Raw genomic sequence first — 19,039 nt, 5'->3', positions numbered from 1 at the left:
AGCGGGAGAAGAGGAAAAGAGGGTTTAGTCAGGGAAGGCCTCCTGGACGAGATGTGTCTTCAATAAGGCTTTGAAGCGGAGGGGAGGGTCGGATATGAGGAGGGAGGGCGTTCCAGGACGGAGCTAGGACGGGGGCGAGAGGTCAGCAGCGAGGTAGATCGAGGTACAGCGAGCACGTCGGCATTAGAAGAGCAAAGTGTGTGGGTTGGGATTTAGTAGGAGAGAAGCGAGGTGAGGTAGGAGGGGGCAAGCGGATTGAGGGCTTTAAAGCGGGTGATAAGGAGTCCCCCCACCCCGCTCTGCCTCTCCTTGCTGCGTGACCTTGGGTAAGTCACTTCCCTTCTGCGTACCTCGGTTTCCTCACCTGCGAAAAGGGGATTCAATACCTGTTCTCCCTCTTACTGAAAGGGAGAGCCCCACGTGGGGCGGGGACCGTGTCCGACCTGATCAACTGGCATCCACCCCGGTGCTTAGAACAGTGCTTGACACATAGGAAGCACACCACAAATACCGGAAAAACAAAGGAGCAACCAAAAAGAAAAAAAGCAGGAGTGTGAGAGAGCGAGCGCAGGGGTGGCGGAACGTGTCCCGGAGGACCGGGGATAGAATCTCAGGGCCGGCTAGCGGGGAGGCGGGGCGACCCGTAAGGTTTGATGAGAGACTCGTGCGTCTTCGTCCGCCGAGTCTGTCCCTCTCTGGGTTCATGGACCAGATAATTAGAATAATGATAAAGATGGTATTTATTAAGCATTCAATTTGGGTCAACCCCAGAGAGACACGCGAGCTAATCAGATCGGACGCATTTCTTGTCAGAGGGATCGGTCAATCAGTCGTAATTCTTAAGCACTTACAGTGTGCAGAGCATTGTACTAAGCGCTCGGGAGAGGACAGTATAACAATACAGCAGACACATTCCCTGCCCACAGTGAGCTTACGATCTAGAGGAGTCACACGGGGCTCACAATTTAAGCGGGAAGAGGAGACAGGAATTTTGTCCTCAGCTCACTGTGGGCTGAGAAGGTGACTGTTTATTGTTCTATTTTACTTTCCCAAGTGTTTAGTACAGCGCTCTGCACACGGTAAGCCATGCTGCTTCCTTGCAGAGCTCTACACACAGGAAGCGCTCAATAAATACCATTGATAGCTGGATCGAGTACAGCCTCATCCTTCCCTGTCCACTGACCCCTGACCCTTGACCTATGGCCTTTGGGAATGCCTAATTTTCAGTAACAAGATAATCTCACCGTGGCTCAGTGGAAAGAGCCCGGGCTTGGGAGCCAGAGGTCATGGGTTCGAATCCCGGCTCCGCCACTTGTCAGCTGCGTGACTGTGGGCGAGTCACTTCACTTCTCTGGGCCTCAGTTCTCTCATCTGTAAAATGGGGATTAACCGTGAGCCCCAAGTGGGACGACCCGATGACCCTGTATCTCCCCCAGCGCTTAGAACTGTGCTCTGCAAATAGTAAGCGCTTAACAAATACCAACATTATTATTTATGAGATGCCTTTTACAGATACCTTGTGGGTGGTTTGGGTTTTTTTTTTTTTTGAGGGGACCTATAAAATTACAAGCAGGTGCGTATCTCGTGGTGCAATTTCAGAAGGATTTCTTTTAATAGGGTGGATACATAAAGGATCTTCCGCGTAGCTACTTTCCATATACATTAACTGCATTTCATAACGTTTCACTGTAACAAGGGATCTATTTCCTTTTATGAGTATGTAGACTGCCAGGCTAAAAAAATGGAAGATAACAAAAAGAAATTACTTTTAAAGGCAGAATATGCATCGTTTGATGTTCGGGTGAAATAAGGAACACTACTGAGCTTTAAAATAACGCTCGACTTTCTGATGCGAACCGACAAGTCTCTCTTCGAGGTTATCGGATTCTCCATTTCATTCACGCTCCGTGGATTTTTTTTTTTTCTTTTCGTTGAACTTAAATTGGGAAACAAGGGTTTGGGAAGGATGTTAGAACATCCAACGGCTAAAAGGCATTCTGTGCTCTGCGGTAATTCTGCACGGGGGTCAGAATCAAATGCAAAGCGTACGCCGGGACGGAGATAGTTGTGAACGTTCTCGAAGATGATGAATTCAGCTTCCTCCAGGGAGGGAAACCACCCATCAACGCAACGCCAACGGAAGGCGGGTTGGTTATAATTCGTCGTGGTATCTATGAAGTGTGACGTGACCAAGCGCTGTGCTGAGCACTGACCTCTCGACTGGAAGCTCGTTGTGGGCAGGGATCGTGTCTACCGCCTGCAAAATGGGGATTCGATCCCCTTTCTCCCTCCTATTTAGCCTGCGAGCCTCATATGGGACAGGGACAATTAACTCATATCTACTCCAGCGCTCAGAACGGCGCTCGACGCCTCGTAAGCGCTCAACGAATGCCGTTTAAAAAAAAGGTATTCTACTTCTACAATCTTCCACGGTTCGTAGACGATACGGAAACTCGAGTCTAACCAGAGTGAGGAGGACTCCCCGGCCCCGTGATATGGATTCGGTCATCGATAAGCCGGCGTTTGAACTCAGGGTAAACAGAAATCCTACTCTAAATCCCCTTCAGAGCCTCCATCAAGCCCCAGCGCTGTTTTCCATACATAGTGTGTTCTTCCCGGACAGACACCTCTTGGAACTGATGGCCTTCTGTCCGCCAGATATTATTCGAGCGCCGGGCGGAAGGAGAGGTGGGGACGCTAGTTTTTCCTTTGTTTTTTCTCTCCAAGGGAGCCGTATCTTTTGGGGATTTGACTGGGTTTCCAGGCGTGTGGTTCCCCCCCGGTCTGATAAACTGATGGAAAGCCGCCAGCGAACCGGCACCTCTGTTTTAGCGAGGGTGGAGGTGGATAGCGACAGAATCATAACCATTTCCTTCCGCGCAGGGTTTCTCTACTTGCCGGACGAGAAGTCTCTGTCGAGCGGAGGCGTCTCAAGCGGAAGGCGGAGGCTTCGGTGGGCCGGAAGCTGCCTCCCGGCTGCCGTGATCGCGGATCGTCTGAGGCGTGGGGAGAGATACTAGCTGATAATTAATAATAATAATAATGATAACGTTGGTATTTGTTAAGCGCTGACTATGTGCCGAGCACTGTTCTAAGCGCTGGGGGAGACACAGGGGAATCAGGTTGTCCCACGTGGGGCTGACGGTCTTCATCCCCATTTTACAGATGAGGTCACTGAGGCACAGAGAAGTGAAGTGACTTGCCCCCAGTCAGCTGGCAAGTGGCAGAGTCGGAATTCGAACCCATGACTTCTGATTCCAAAGCCCGTGCTCTTTCCACTGAGCCACCCTGCCTCTGATTAATATTGATGTTACCTGTTAAGCGCTTGGTTATGTGCCAAGCACTATTCTAAGATCTGGGGTAGAAGCGAGATCATCGGGTAGGGCACAGTCCCTGTCCCACATGGAGCTCGCAGTCTCTTTTACAGATGAGGGAACCGAGGCCCAGGGAGGTGAAATGACTTACCCAAGGACACACGGCAGACAGGTGGCAGAGCCGGGATTAGAATCCGGGTCCTTCTGACTCCCAGGCCCGGGCTCCAACCGCTGGGCATCACCGCAGCTTCCCTACCCGTGACGAGCCCCGGTTTTGAGGTTTCGGGACTGAGAGGCGATCCTATCTATTGAGCGCTTACGGTGTGCCGGCCACTGTACTGAGTGCTTGGGAAAGCACAACACCCCAGAGCCCGGGCTTTGGAGTCAGAGGCCGTGGGTTCGAATCCCCGCTCTACCGCTTGTCGGCTGTGTGACTGTGGGCGAGTCACTCGACTTCTCCGGGCCTCAGTTCCCTCATCCGTAGAATGGGGATGAAGACCGTGAGCCTCACGTGGGACAACCTGATTACCCTTAGAACAGTGCTCGGCACACAGTAAGCGCTTAACAGATACCAACGTTATTACTGTAACAGACACTATCCCTGCCCACAACGAACCTACAGTTTAGAGGGGAAGAACCTGTGTGGAGGAGTTGAATACGGCGTCGGTGACTTGTGCAATGTTTCCCCCCCCCTCCCCTCCCACCTCTATCATCCCCACTGCCATTCGAAGGTATTTACCGAGCACTTATCGTGCGCGGAGCACCGTCCCGAGCACTTGCGAGAGCGCGATCCGTCGGAGTCGGCAGCTGGGACTCCTGTCCACGGAAAGCCGGCACCGACGATCGATGGATCGACGGACGATACCGATCGACGGGGCCTCGGGGAATCTCGCGGCGGAGCCGGGGAGACGGACAGCGAAATAGAGAGCGGAAGAGAAAAAGGCGGGACGGGGCGGCGGGTTCGTCGGTGATTCTCAGAGAATCTGGTTCTGAACTCCACTTCTGTTTGGTGCAGTCTAAAAATAGCCCAGCTTTCTGCTGAGGTCTTGGGAATGTCTCTCTGGACATTTGGCAGCCGAAGCTACGAAACGCAATCTGCTTTCTGGAAAGGTATCGGCTCCAGGTCCTGTGCCCGTGAAATAGTCGCGAACTGTCTCTCCTGGAGGAAATTCGGCTTGTGTCTGCCTAGCCTCCTCCGTGGAAAGGAAACAAGGAGGAGGAAAGCAAGCTCTGAGTCGAACAGTTCGCCCGGTCGATACACGCAAAGAGTCGCCGGGCTATTTCTTAAGACTTGGCAGCTGCGTGACCGTGGGCAAGTCACTCCGCTTCTCTGTGCCTCATCTGTAAAACGGGGATTAACCGCGAGCCTCACGTGGGACGACCCGATGACCCCGTATCTGCTCCAGCGCTCAGAACGGTGCTCTGCGCATAGTAAGCGCTGGACAAATACCGACATTATTTATTCCCCTGAGTCAAGGGCTGTCCTGAGCGCTGGGATAAATGGAAATCCCATCAGATCTGACGCGCTTCCTGGCCCGCATGGGGCTCACGCTCTTAAGGGGAGGGAAAAGTGAGGCCCGGGGAAGCAAGGCTCTGCCACTTGTCTGCTGTGTGACCGTGGGCAAGTCACTTCACTTCTCTGTGCCTCAGTTACCTCATCTGGAAAACGGGGATTCATTCATCCATTCAGTAGTATTTATTGAGGGCTTACTATGTGCAGAGCACTGGACTAGGCGCTCGGAATGGACAAATCGGTGACAGAGACAGTCCCTGCCCTTTGACGGGCTTACGGTCTAACCGGGGGAGACGGACGGACGAGAACGATGGCAGTGATAATTCAACCGGCCGAATCTCTGAGCAGAATCGATTGAATTCCATCGTTCTCCTCCTCCTTATTTTTCATTTACTCTCCAAGCGTTGCGGGGAGCGTGGATGTTTTCGGGGAGGACGGATCTATCGTGGATTATTAATGCCGGGGAGGTTACTAGCGAAGAAAGAGACACATCCCCTCCCCTGGAGGAGTTTACAGTCTAGTGGGAAGAGACTAGAGAAAAGCGATTTCCAAGCGCTTAGTACAGTGCTCCGCACGCAGTAAGCGCTCAATAACTGCGATTGAATGAATAAGTGGGATCAGGATCCGCACTGGGTACCGCTCACCGATTTTCACCAGATCTGGGGGACCCACCGCCACCGGAGCGTTCACATCATTTTCCTGCCGCTCAGAAGTAGCACAGCTTAGCCGAGTGGACGTCTGCTACTCGCCCTGCCCCCGACACAGAAGGCGAACGCGTCGTCCGACTCGATTTGACGCGAGTCGGAGGTCAAGGGTTCGAATTCTGCTCTGCCACGTGTCCGCTGTGTGACTGGGCGAGTCACTTCACTTCTCTGTGCCTCAGTTATCCCATCTGTAAAATGGGGATTAAGACTGGGAGCCTCACGTGGGACAGCCCGATGACCCTGTATCTACCCTAGCGCTTAGAACAGTGCTCTGCACATAGTAAGCGCTTAACAGATACCAACGTTGTTATTATTATCATCTTTGAGGAGGAAAAACTGCACTCTCTCTCCGTCTCTCTCTGGGTATTCCTCTCTGTCTTTTTCTTCCTCCCCTCCCCTCCCGCCAGACTGTAAACTCACTGCGGGCATGGGACACGTCTGTTATATTGCTGGGCTGTCCTCTCCCGAGCGCTTAGTACAGTGGTCTGCACACAGTACCCGCCTAATAAATCCGATTCATCGATCAGTCCGTCTCCGCCTCGAGACTGTAAGCTCGCTGTGGGCGGGGAACGTTTTATTGCCGTGTCGTCCCCTTCCAAGCGCTCAGTACAGTGCTCTGCACACAGTGATAATAATAATGTCGGTATTCGTTACGTTTACTATGTGCAGAGCACCGTTCTAAGCGCTGGGGTAGATACGGGGTCAGCGGGTCGTCCCACGTGAGGCTCACAGTTAATCCCCATTTTCCAGATGAGGTCACTGAGGCCCAGAGAAGCGAAGTGACTCGCCCACAGTCACGCAGCTGACAAGTGGCGGAGCCGCGAGTCGAACCCATGACCCCTGACTCCGAGGCCCAGGCTCTTTCCACTGAGCCACGCTGCTTCCCCACTCAATAAATCCGATTCATCGATCAGTCCGTCTCCGCCTCGGGACTGTAAGCTCGTTGTGGGCAGGGAACGTTTTATTGCTCTGTTGTCCCCTCCCAAGCGCTTAGTACAGTGCACACACTAAGCACTCGGTAAATACCACCGACCGATGGACCGGTCTGTCTCTCCCACCAGACCGTAAACCCGTAGTGGACAGGGAATACGTCAGTTACGATGATGGTGGTGGTATTTCTTAAGCGCCTACTATAGGCCAAGCACTGTTCTAAGCGCTGGGGTAGATACAAGGTCATCAGGTGGTCCCACGTGAGGCTCACAGTTAATCCCCATTTTCCAGATGAGGGAACTGAGGCCCAGAGAAGTGAAGCGACTTGCCCAAGCTGACCAGCGGCGGAGCCGGAATTAGAAGCTGAGACCTCCGACTCCCAAGCCCGCGCTCTTTCCACTGAGCCACTCTGCTTCTCCTATTATAGTGTTGCGCCGTCTCCTCCCAGATGCTCAAGTACGGTGCTTCCGCGCAGTAAGCGCCCGATAAATCCGATCCATCGACTGATGATATTTCCTTCCGGCTCAGTGGAAAGAGCCCGGGCTTGGGAGTCAGAGGTCATGGGTTCGACTCCCGGCTCTGCCCGTCGTCAGCCGTGGGACTGTGGGCGAGGCGCTTCACTTCTCTGGGCCTCGGTTACCTCAGCCGTAAGATGTGATTAACTGAGCGCCTCACGTGGGACGACCCGATTCCCCCGTATCTCCCCCAGCGCTTAGAACAGGGCTCCGCACGTAGTAAGCGCTTAACAAACACCAACATCATCATCATGGAAAGGAGGGATTCGTCTGCAGTGGGGGGCTGTCGACGTGCTTTTCTTTTGGGAAGTGGACACTGGATGGCAGCAAAGTCTCCCGAGCTCCAGACGCCGGGGCCCGAAAACATGGAAAACCCTTCCACGGCCCAGCGCGTCTCCTCCATCTCCCCGCCGACCCCTCTCCCACCTCCTCCCATCCGTCACCCCACCACTTTCCCAACCTTCGAAGTCTTATTAAGGTCGCATCTCCTCCAAGAGGCCCTCCCCGATCAGACTCTCTGTCTACCGGCCCCCCGCTCCTCTGCGCGCGCATCTAAGGCCTCTGGATGCTGGACGGTGAACGCTGGCCCCAGGCCCCCAACCCCACAGCACCTACGGACGTATCTTTAAATTGCATAAGTTACTTATTTAATTCAATTCAATAGTATTTATTGAGCGCTTACTATGTGCAGAGCACCGGACGAGGCGCTCGGAGTGGACAAATCGGTAGCAGATAGAGACGGTCCCCGCCCTCGGCCGGGCTCACGGTCTAATCGGGGGAGACGGGCGGACGAGAACGGTGGCGATAAATAGAGTCGACGGGAAGAACGTCTCGTAAAAACAGTGGCGGATAAATAGAATCAGGGTGATGTACATCTCGTTAGTGATAACGGCATTTGCTAAGTGCTTACTATGTTCATTCAGTAGTATTTTCATTCAGTAGTATTTATTGAGCGCTTACTATGTGCAGAGCACTGGACTAAGCGCTTGGAAGGGACAAATCCTGGTAGTAGGTGACAGGAGCTGTTCTAAGCGATGCGGTAGATTCAAGCTAATCGGGTTGGACACCGTCCCTGTTCCACAGGGGGTCCACCGTCTTAGTCCCGTTTTACGGATGAGGCAGCCGAGGTCCGGAGAACGATACTATACGTCGCGGTGTCTGTAAAGCGCTTACTACGTGCCGGGCGCTGACCTAAGCACTGGGGTAGACACGGCTAATCGTGTTGGACGCGGTCCCCGTCCCACGTACGACTCACAGTCTCAACCCCCGTTTCCCCCACTGGGGAAGCAGCGTGGCTCGGCGGAAAGAGCGCGGGCTTCGGAGTCAGGGGTCACGGGTTCGACTCCCGGCTCCGCCGCTTGTCAGCTGTGTGACCGTGGGCGAGTCGCTTCACTTCTCTGGGCCTCAGTGACCTCATCTGGGAAATGGGGATTAACCGTGAGCCTCACGTGGGACCGTCTGACGACCCCGTATCTCCCCCAGCGCTTAGAACGGGGCTCTGCACATAGTAAGCGCTTAACAGATGCCAACATTATTTCACCGATGAGGGAACCGAGGCCCAGAGAAGTGAAGCGACCGGTCACACGACAGACAAGTGGCGGAGTGGGGATTGGAACCCAGATCCTATCCACCGGACCACAGCGCTTCGGGCCGATTTCTAGCTTCGGGGGAATGCCCGGGCCAAGCTGAGAAATCCAGCCGCAGGGATATAGAGGAGCGGCTCAACTCTCTTCCCCCCTTCCCGCCTGTGTCCCCCTCCTCCTCCCGAAGACCCCGGCACTCGGAGCCGCGCCCGCTTAGCGCCGTCTCCGCCGGCTGCAGAACGCGCGTCGCGGTCACGGAGCCCGTCGTATCGAATGTAGCGCGTCCTTCGACGCGGAAGACGGAGGCAGCGGGGCTCTTGGAAATGTCACGACGAGGAGGCTCGGAGATAAGGCTGCCAACAATTACAACACCCTCCGTGTCTGTGTGTTTGTGTGTGCGTGCGTGTGTGTGTGGGGTGTTAGTAAATTCTCAGGCCGAGTTATTGCAGCTTACAATATCCACACTCACCCACTCACTCCCAAACTGAGATTGGCTGTGTAGTATTGTTGTGTTTCGATTCGGGAGTATTTTGACATAAACCTCTCCTCGGTGCTAAATTTTCGCAGATGCCTGGCTTTTAAATATCTCCCTGGGGAAATCTCCTGACTGAAGTCGGCCCTCCTCCTGACCCCACGGCGGAAGGCCGGTTGGGACGATGGCTTGAGCGCGGCTCGATGGTCTCGCGGTGCTCCCCCGAGCGCTTAGTACAGTGTCCCGTGCGCGGTAAGTGTTCAGAGCTGGTTGTGGGTAGAGAATATGTCTGCCTACCGTTATGTTTTGCTCTCCCCAGCGTTCGGTGCTCGTTGTGGGCGGGGAATAGGTCTGCTTACCGTTCTACTGCACTCTCCCAAGTGCTTAGCCCAGCGCTCTGCACACAGAACGCGCTCAGTAAATAAGACCCAATGAATGAATGAACCGCGGATCGATCGACAGTCCTCAAGCATGACGACTGCCATAATGACGTTGGTATTTGTTAAGCGCTTACTATGTGCAGAGCGCTATTCTAAGCGCCGGGGTAGACGCAGGGGAATCAGGTGGTCCCACGGGGGGCTCACAGTGACATGTTTCACTGGCGATCATCAGCCAGTCTTCCAAATCTGTAATAATGTTGGCATCTGTTAAGCGCTTACTACGTGCGGAGCACCGTTCTAAGCGCCGGGGGAGATACGGGGTCATCGGGTCGTCCCACGTGAGGCTCACGGTTAATCCCCATTTTCCAGACGAGGTCACTGAGGCCCAGAGAAGTGAAGTGACTCGCCCACGGTCACCCAGCCGACGAGTGGCGGAGCCGGGAGTCGAACCCGTGACCTCTGACACCGAAGCCCGCGCTCTTTCCACTGAGCCATGCTACAATAATAACTGTGGTGTCTGTTAAGCGCTTACTACGTGTCAAGCGCTGTTCTAAGAGCTGGGTTAGGTACAAGCTAATTAGGTTGGACGCCGTCCCCGTCCCACGGGGGGCTCACACTCTTAATCCCCATTTTCCAGATGAGGGAACTGAGGCCCGGAGAAGAGAAGCGATTTGCCCGAGGTCACGAAACAGACGAGCGGCAGAGCCGGAGGAGAACCCCGATCCTTCTGCCGCCCAGGCCCGGGCTCTATCCACTGGGCCTCCCTGCTACCCTAAACCCTTGCCGTGCGCTAAGCGCTGTACTAAACTGTGGGGTGGATCTAGTATAGGCAGCTGGGACACATTCCCTGTCCCACATGGGGCTCACAGTCTAAGTAGGCGGGAGAACAGAAAGCGAATCCCCATTTTGCATCTGAAGAAACTGAGGCAGGGTAAAGACTTATCCAAGGTCACAGGGCAGGTAAGTGGTGGAGCTGGAATTAGCCCTCTTTTCGATCCACTGGTTCTTGGCTGCTCAGCCCATAAAGACCAGGTTTAATGATCTCCCTTCGTCCACTCTGCCCAAGGTATTAACTGAGTGTCCAGATTTCTAAATGACGTGAAAATTCGCTGAAGCCTCAACTCCGGCATTTGTTTAAGAATGAGGTTTCAGACGGATTACAGAGCCGATACCGGGAGTGAATGATTTCGGATTAGTACAGTCGATCAATCCGTCCATCAGACGAATCGGCGGGGCTTTAAAAAAAAAGTTAATGGTATCTGTGAAGTGCTCACCGTGTGCCGGGCACGGGATGAAGCGGTGGGGTAGATACAGGCCGATCGCGTGGCTCGGTGGAAAGAACCCGGGATTGGGAGTCAGAGGACGTGGGTTCTAATCCCGGCTCTGCCGCTTCTGCTGCGTGACCTTGGGCAAGCCGCTTGACTTCTCTGTGCCTCTGTTACCTCATCGGAAAAATGGGGATGAGGACTGTGAGTCCCACGTGGGACAACCTGATTTCCTTGTGTCTATCCCAGCACTTAGAACAGTGCTTGGCACAGAGCGAGCGTTTAACAAATAACGTAATTATTATTATATCCCACATGGGGCTCACAGTCGTCATCCCCCTTTTACAGATGAGGAAACCGAGACCCAGAGAAGCGAAGTGACTGGCCCAAGGTCACACAGCAGACAGGTGGCGGAGACCGGATTAGAACCCAGGTCCCTCTGGCTCCCGGGCCCCTGTTCTATCCACTAGGCCATGATGCTTCTTATTGGGCACTTACTGTGTGCAGAGCACTGTACTAAGTACTTGGGAGAGTACAGTGTGACAGAGTTGGTGGTCACGTTTCCTGCTCACCAGGAGCAAGAGGGGGAGGCAAACGTTAAAATAAATAAGTAAATAAATTACGAATATTCTTGAGAGGTCTTGGGTAGGGGAAGGGTAGAAGAAAGAATTGAGGGGAAGGAAAGTTAAGCGTGAGATACAGAGAGTGTGGAAAGAGCAAAGAACTGAAAGTCAGAGGGCTTGGGTTCTAATCCCGGCTCTGTCACCTACCTGTGATGTGACCTTGGGCAGGTCATTTTCAATCAGTCAATCAGTCAAATTTATTGAGCGCCCACTCTGTGATCAGCACGGTGCTAGACGCTGGGAGAGTCCCGTAGACGGAATTAACAGACACGTTCCCTGCCATAATGAGCTTACAGTCTAGAGGGGGAGACAGACATTAATATGAATAAATAAGTGCATGATTTAAAGATACGTGCATAAGTGTACTTTATTTTTCTGGGGCTCAGTTTCCCTATTTGTAAAATGGGATCAAATAGCCGTTCCCCCTCCTACTTAGACTGTGAATCCCCTGCGGGAGAGGGACCGGGTCCGACCCGGTTTTCTGAGACCTCATCCTGTACTTAGCACAGTGCTCGGTGCTTCATAAATACCCTCATTATCCTACAGTTAGAAGCCGATCTTGGGAATGGAAGAAAATCTTGACGACAACAGAAGTCTCTCCTTAAAAAGAGCCAGTTGGCCCCAGGTGACTCCTCACCGAAACAGTTTCTGAAATCATGAAATTGTCAGCCCAAATAAGTGAGGATTGACAGGGTACCTCAATCCGCCGTCTGGAGACAGGAGACTGGACGGGGTGACCTCTGAGTTTCTCTTGTGTAGACCGGAGGCGATCAGATCGGACACCGTCTCTATCCCAGACGGGGCTCCGAGACTTCAGCGTGACCTCGTGTAAAGGGCAGAGGTCCGAGAGACCGGGTTTCTAATCCCAGCTCGCTCACCGGCCTGCTGGGTGGCTTGCCCCGGTGGCTTAACCTCTACCCGCCTCACTTCCTTCCACTGTGGAATCTGTAATTTCATTTATTCATATTATTGGCCCCCTCTCTGGACTGTGGGCTCACTGCGGGCAGGCAATGTCACCGTTTACTGTCGTACTGTACTCTCCCAAGCGCTTAGTACGTGCACCGAAAGCGCTTAGCAAATCCGATCGAATGAACGGATGGATGGATGGACGGATGAGTCCGTTGCCTGATTGCTCTTCATCTCGGACCGGAAGCAGCTTGAGGGCAGGGGCTGGGTCTCTTCTAAATTGTCTGGCGTGGATCCCAAACCTTAGCGTAGCGGTTAGGGCCCAGTCCTGGGAGTCGGAAGGTCATGGGTTCTGATTCCAGCGCCCCCACTTGTCTGCTGTGTGACCCTGGCCGGCCCACTTCACTTTTCTGAGCCTCACTTACCTCATCTGGAAAATGGGGATAAAGAGGGCGAGCCCCACGTGGGACAGGGATTCATTCAGTCGCATTTATTGAGCGCTTGCTCTGCGTGCAGAGCACTGTACTAAGTGTTGGGAAAGTACAGTTCGGCAATTCAATCGATATCATGGACTGACTGATGGTAGGCTCGTGGGACGCTGCTGTGTGATCTTGGACAAGTCACTTCCCTTCCTCTGGGCCTCAGTTACCTCATCTGGACAATGGGGATTGAGCCTGGGAGCTGCAGGTGGGACAGGACCTGTGTCCAAACCGATCTGCTTGTATTCACCCTAGCGCTTGGTGAAGAAGCGCCACGGCCTAATGGCCAGAGCCCGGGCTTGGGAGTCAGAGGACGTGGGTTCTAATCCCGGCTCTGCCTCTTTCTGCTGCGTGACCATGGATAGTCACTTCTCTCCTCTGTGCCTCAGTTCCTTCATCTGTAAATGGGGATGAAGACTGTGAGCCCCGCGTGGGACAACCTGATTCCCTTGTATCCACGTCAGTGCTTAAAACAATGCTTGGCACATAGTAAGCGCTTAACGATTACCATTATTATTATTATTATTCTGCCTGACACATAGTAAGTGCTTAACGAACACCACTATTATTATTATTATTATTATTAATAAAGTAAATGAAACGGTTCCTCCCCTTTAGAAGCCTGCAGTCCAATGGGGGAGACTACCCAAGGAAGAGAAGAGAAACCACTTTGATACAACTGATAAAAATAAGAGTAAGCCAAAAACCGAGTAAATAGAGGAGCCCATAAAAGGAAGTAATAAATAGATATGTTTACTTAAGAACCCGGTCTCTGAGAACAGAAATTCATTTTGTAAGGAGAGAAGAAAGTTTACTGCCTAGAAATAAAATCCCGCAAGCTTGTAGAGTGTAATTAAAGAACTTTTAAAAGGAGATAGGGAACTCATGAACCAAACACCTTAGAGAATCTGTAAAAGAAGGAAACCAATTTACACATACATGTAACACCCCCCTCCCTCCCCCCCCAAACCAGAATTAGGGAAGGCCAATTGTGGACCGGTGGGATTTTGAGTAATTAAGAGACCTTTAATTGGAAGATTCGGTAATGAGTTTGGAAAGCAGTGGTGCATGTTCTTCAATAAGTCCTCCGTGGAGTCGCTGCTACTGTCCGTAATGAACACAGGAAGAAGTTAGAGAAGTTATTTCCGTGACCCAGTTAGGAGGACCGAGGAGCTGATCGGGTACTTCGTTGACTTCTGGGGGGTCAGAGGTTGAAGCGGGCCACGCTGACCTGTTTATCATCACCGTCGTGATCGGCGTCCTGATCGCGATGGAAAGGTAATAGTAATCACGGTGGCGGTGACCGATCGATCGATCGGTCGTATTTATGGAGCGTTTACTGTGTACGGAGCGCTGTACTAAGCGCCTGGGAGAGCACAGTATAACAATATAACGGACACTTTCCCTGCCCACACTGAGCTTACAGTCTAGAGGTGGGAGACAGTTTAGAATTAGATTAGGATTAGAAGACTCTTAAACTCGTTGTGGGCAGGGAGTATGTCTACCAACTCTGTTGGATTGTACTTTCCCAAGCGCTTAGTACAGTGCTCTGCACATGGGAAGCACTCAGTAAATAGCACCGGTTGAGTTTGAGGGTGATGGAAACGAGGGTGACATTTGGATGACTGTTCCCTCTGACATCAAACCACAAGGGTTAGAGGGGGGATGGTTGACGACAGACAGCACGGCTTAGTGGGTGGAGCCCGGGCCTGGGAGTCAGAAGGACCTGGGTTCTAATCCCGGCTCCGCCTCTTTTCCGCTGCGTGACCTTGGATGAGTCACTTCCCTTCCCTGGGCCTCAGTTCCCTCATCTGTAAAATGGAGATTAAGACTGTGACCCTCATGTGGGACAGGGACTGCGTCCAGTCTGATCAGTTTGTATCTATTCAAGCACTCAGAGTGCAGTGCTTACAGTACAGTGCCTGGCACATAGTAAGCACTTAAAGAAATTCCATAAAACTCCCCCCAAAACAAACTGAAGATCTGCAGGCTGGCCTAATGGAAACACCACCGGAACGGGAGCCAGAAGACCTGGCTCCTTCTCCTAGATCTGGGGCATCTAGGGCAGATCACGACCTCGCCGGGCCTCAGTTTCCTCCTCTTTAAAGTAAGAATACTATACCTGCCTGCCCTCCTTTTTAGATTGTGAGCCTCAGGCGGGACAGGGACCGCGTCGGATCCGATCACTGCGCATCCATCCCAGGGCTTAACACAGTTGGCACCTTGAAAGCGCTTAAAAAGTAGCATGATTATCAACTCTTATCGATTTCTCAATTAACCAAGTCCTCCTTGTACAAACCGTGACTCAACTTCAGTCCTCAAGGGGAGTGGAGCTTTTGGGTGGATTAATGTTCCAGGTCAGCATTCCTATCTAGAATCCTGAGTAATTAACTTCACCAGATTAGCGTCTCCACGGTTAGGCGAAGAAGACGAGACAATTTTTTCTCAGCTCGATGTAGCTTCCGCAAGGAAGAGGGAAGGCTGCGACATAAATATGCAGAACGGTATATGGCAGCTTTTATAAGAGAGGTTTTAAATAGAAAAATAAATCTTTTCCCCAGTAGATTTTCTCCTCTATAACTTACATGTCCCTTTGCTCAATTATACCTTTTAAAAAAAATCTGAACCTTTAAATCGGGAAATAGTAAAATTAACTCCATCATTCAGAATATAAAGCCAACTGTCCTTTTAAAAACTACCATTTTCCAGTTCCCATCTTGAAGTAGTAACACTGTAGACGACAGCTTTGTCCTAGCAAGACTAATCACTTCAAACAAAGATCGCGGCTAAGCTCATTAAGATCCATGAAGGGATTAGGGGGGAAAACCTTGCGGGAGACATTCTAATCTAAGTAAGAATAAACCCAATTGGGGATGATACCTCTGAACCGAGAGTTCACCGACGCACCAGCTTTTCTATCAAGATTAAATTTGACGCGGAGAGTTGAGACTACTGAAAGAACGTTAAATGCCGGCTAAAATTCTCAGTCACTTAGGAGTGGATCTATCTTGTCCTGGGAAATAGAAGTGGACGACGAGAGGTAAGAATCTCAGAGCAGAACACGATCGGTCGGATGCCTTTCTCTGATCAGTCAGTGAATCTATCAGTGGTATTTATTGAACACTTACTATGTTCAGAGGACTGTATGTACTAAGAGCGAGGGAGAGTACAGTGCGACAGAATTAGCGGACACGTTCCCTGCCCGTATTATTAAAATAAGCTGTCTTTGGGGAGTTGAAGATGGCAGTGCCGACCGTGAGATTTGAATCCGGATGTTCCTGAGAAAGCCAAGCGATCACACCGATCTGATATAAACCAGCCCTTCCACACTCGCCTCTAGCACATTTGTTACTCATAGTGCCTTGCACCGTTTTCTTCGCTCCCTTTCGTTAGGGCCATTTTCCCAAAGCCTCTAATGTTGATGGAATTTATCGATCAAAAAATCGATCTGTGATATTTATTGTGCGTTTATTGTTTGCGGAGCACTGTCTTGGGAAAGCACAACAGAGATGTTAGACACGTTCCCTGACCACAAGAAGCTTCACGAGGGGAGCAGGCACAAAAATAGGATCCTCATGGCCACCCAGAAGTCAGTGGCCTGGGAGCCCCAGTAGAGAATCCATCAACTGATAGCGTTTATTGTTTGTTTTATGGGTGCTTGTGAAGCGCTTATAGGTGTCAAACACTGTTCTAAGCACCGGGGTAGGTACAAGTTAATTAGGTCGGACACGGACGGCGTCTTGCATGGGGCTCACTCTCTGAAGTAGGAGGGACAACAGGGATTAAATCCCCATTTCACAGTTGAGGAAACAGAGAAGTTGAGTGACTTGCCCAAGGTCACACAGCAAGCAAGTGACAGGGCGATTGGCCGAGCCGGAATTGGAAACCAGGTCCTCTGACTCCGTGTTCTTTCCATAAGGCCACACTGTTTTACTCACTCTAGAAAGAGCAGTTAAGAAAGAGCAGCAGCAGAAAGAGCTCTTCTACTCCAGGAGAGCGGCCAAGCTTCCGACTCACCTGGGAGAGGATGGGAAGCCAAAGGAGAGGGAGGGGGAAAACGAAGAGAAGGGAACTGAGAGAATTTCACTTGGATCCGCGCTCCCGCTTGAAGAGGACCCATCAGACGGGCTATTTCCGGCAAATCCAGCAGGACCTGGAAGTCTCGCCTTCAAACGAGAATCCACCGCGCGGGGCCGGACGTACGACGTAGGGGGAAAATCGTTCTGATCTGAAGTCACAGAGGAGGCTCTCCGACGATGCGCTACGTCCTCATTTATGCCCTCGGGCCGCGGATGAAATGTGGTCAGTTATACACGGGAGAGCAAGCAGTCTGGGAGTCATTAAACCGAGGTTTGACTTGGAGGAGAAATGACAACTGCTCTCGCTCAAATGGTACATTAATATTTTATCTTATGGACCATCCCCTTATTATCTAACGAGTGTACTTCTACCCCTCAGCGTTGAATGGTTAATGATGCCATTACGGTTATCGTTACGTCGTCTAACTGAGGAGCTATCGGATGAAGCTTTGAGCCAACCAAGGGGACATAGGGCGTCTCGTTAGAGAGAGCAGCTCAAGGAGTTTTCTGAGTAAAGCTCAGAGATCCTCGCTCCGCTGGCTCGGCCCTGCGCTCTTTCGAGATAACGCCACTTGACGGAATATATGAAGCTCTCTAGTGTCGGGAGGGATTGTGGACTGGTAGCTCCTTGAGGGCAGGGAACGTGTTTACCACCTCTGTTGTCTTATACTCGCCCAAGTGCTTAGTACAGTGCGGAGCACACGGTAAACGCTCAGTGAATACCATCTGAATCCCGATGTTCCACGGTAACTGATAAAACCCATCCGACGGGAATCGTCCCTTCCACACTGTGCAGGTAGAGAGAGTACCGTTTCCTCTATCGAATTTCTTACCCACAGTGCTGCGCACATCCTTGTGTATTTATACGTATTATTTATTATGCTATTATATATAAATGTTATATACTTATCCCCCTCTCCCAGACCATGAGCTCACTGTTGGCAGGGAAGGTGTCTATTTATTGTTACCTCCTCAGCGCTTAGTCCAGTGCTCTGCACACAGTAAGCGCTCAGTAAATACGTTCGAACGTTCAATCGTATTTACTGAGCGCTTACTGCGTGCAGAGCACTGGACGAAGCGCTGGAATGTACAATTCGGCAACAGATAGAGACAATCCCTGCCCAACGACGGGCTCACAGTCTCATCTGTTTATATATGTATTATAAATACCAATAAATATCATTGATTGTTGCTAGGAGGCGGGGGTTTAATTCAGCATTTACATCCGTCAATCGATCGTCTTTATTGAGAACTTACCCCGTGCGGAGCACTGTACTGATTGTGTAGTAAAGTGCAGCGTAAGATCGCTGAAGACAGTGTGGGGAGTTTACAGCGGGTTCTGGGAATTCTTAGGCCTTTCTTTGTGAAACTGGTCTGCAGCTCATTTCTTCCCAATGACTACATTTCCCAAGATGCCAAAATGCTCCATTTCTCAATCCCCTCAGGAAACTGGGAAGTTCTGAGGGGAAGTGAGACTGAGTTTCCCCTTTTCCCTCTGCTCCATCTCTGCTCCCCCTTCACCTCCCCTCAGCTCCTTTCCCCCTTTTCCCTCTGCCCCTCCCCCTCTCCCCTCCCCTCACTACTGTACTCATTTGTATATATTTTTATTACCTTATTTATTTTGTTACCGAGGTGCACATCCCCCGGATTCTATTTATCGCGATAAAGTTGTCTTGTTTTTGTCCGTCTGTCTCCCCCGATTAGTCTGTAAGCCCGTCAATGGGCAGGGATTGTCTCTATCTGTGCCGAATTGTCCATTCCAAGCGCTTAGTCCAGTGCTCTGCACATAGTAAGCGCTCAAAAAGCGCTCAAAGAATGAAAGTGAGTCCCGGTACTATCATATAACATGGTAGCGTGGCTCGCGAGGTTCTGTCTAAGAGGCAGGATGGACACAGTGAGTTAGGAAGAGCATTTAAATATCAGGGAGACAGAAAGTTCTCGCTTCCGCAGGTTGGTCTTCTCCACCCTGCTCTTCGTTATTGGCAGGGAACGCGTCCGCTAATTCTATTGACTCGTACTCTTCCGAGCACTTAGTACAGTGATCTGCACATAGTAAGCGCTCATTAAATACCCAATAAATACCACTGATGGATTGATTGTTTCATTTAACTCTGCTTTAACACACTCCTTCAAGCCCTTAGGACAGTGCTGTGCACACAATAAGCACAAAACCAGTAAAACTGACGGACTTACGTACATGTCTGTAATTTATTTGTATCGATGTCCGTCTCCCCCCGCAGATTGTTAGCTTGTTTTGGCAGGGAATGTGTCTGTTT

Source organism: Ornithorhynchus anatinus, chromosome 14 (genome assembly GCF_004115215.2).
Source record: "Ornithorhynchus anatinus isolate Pmale09 chromosome 14, mOrnAna1.pri.v4, whole genome shotgun sequence".
Lineage (NCBI taxonomy): Eukaryota > Metazoa > Chordata > Mammalia > Monotremata > Ornithorhynchidae > Ornithorhynchus > Ornithorhynchus anatinus.
Note: the sequence above shows the minus strand (reverse complement) of the source record.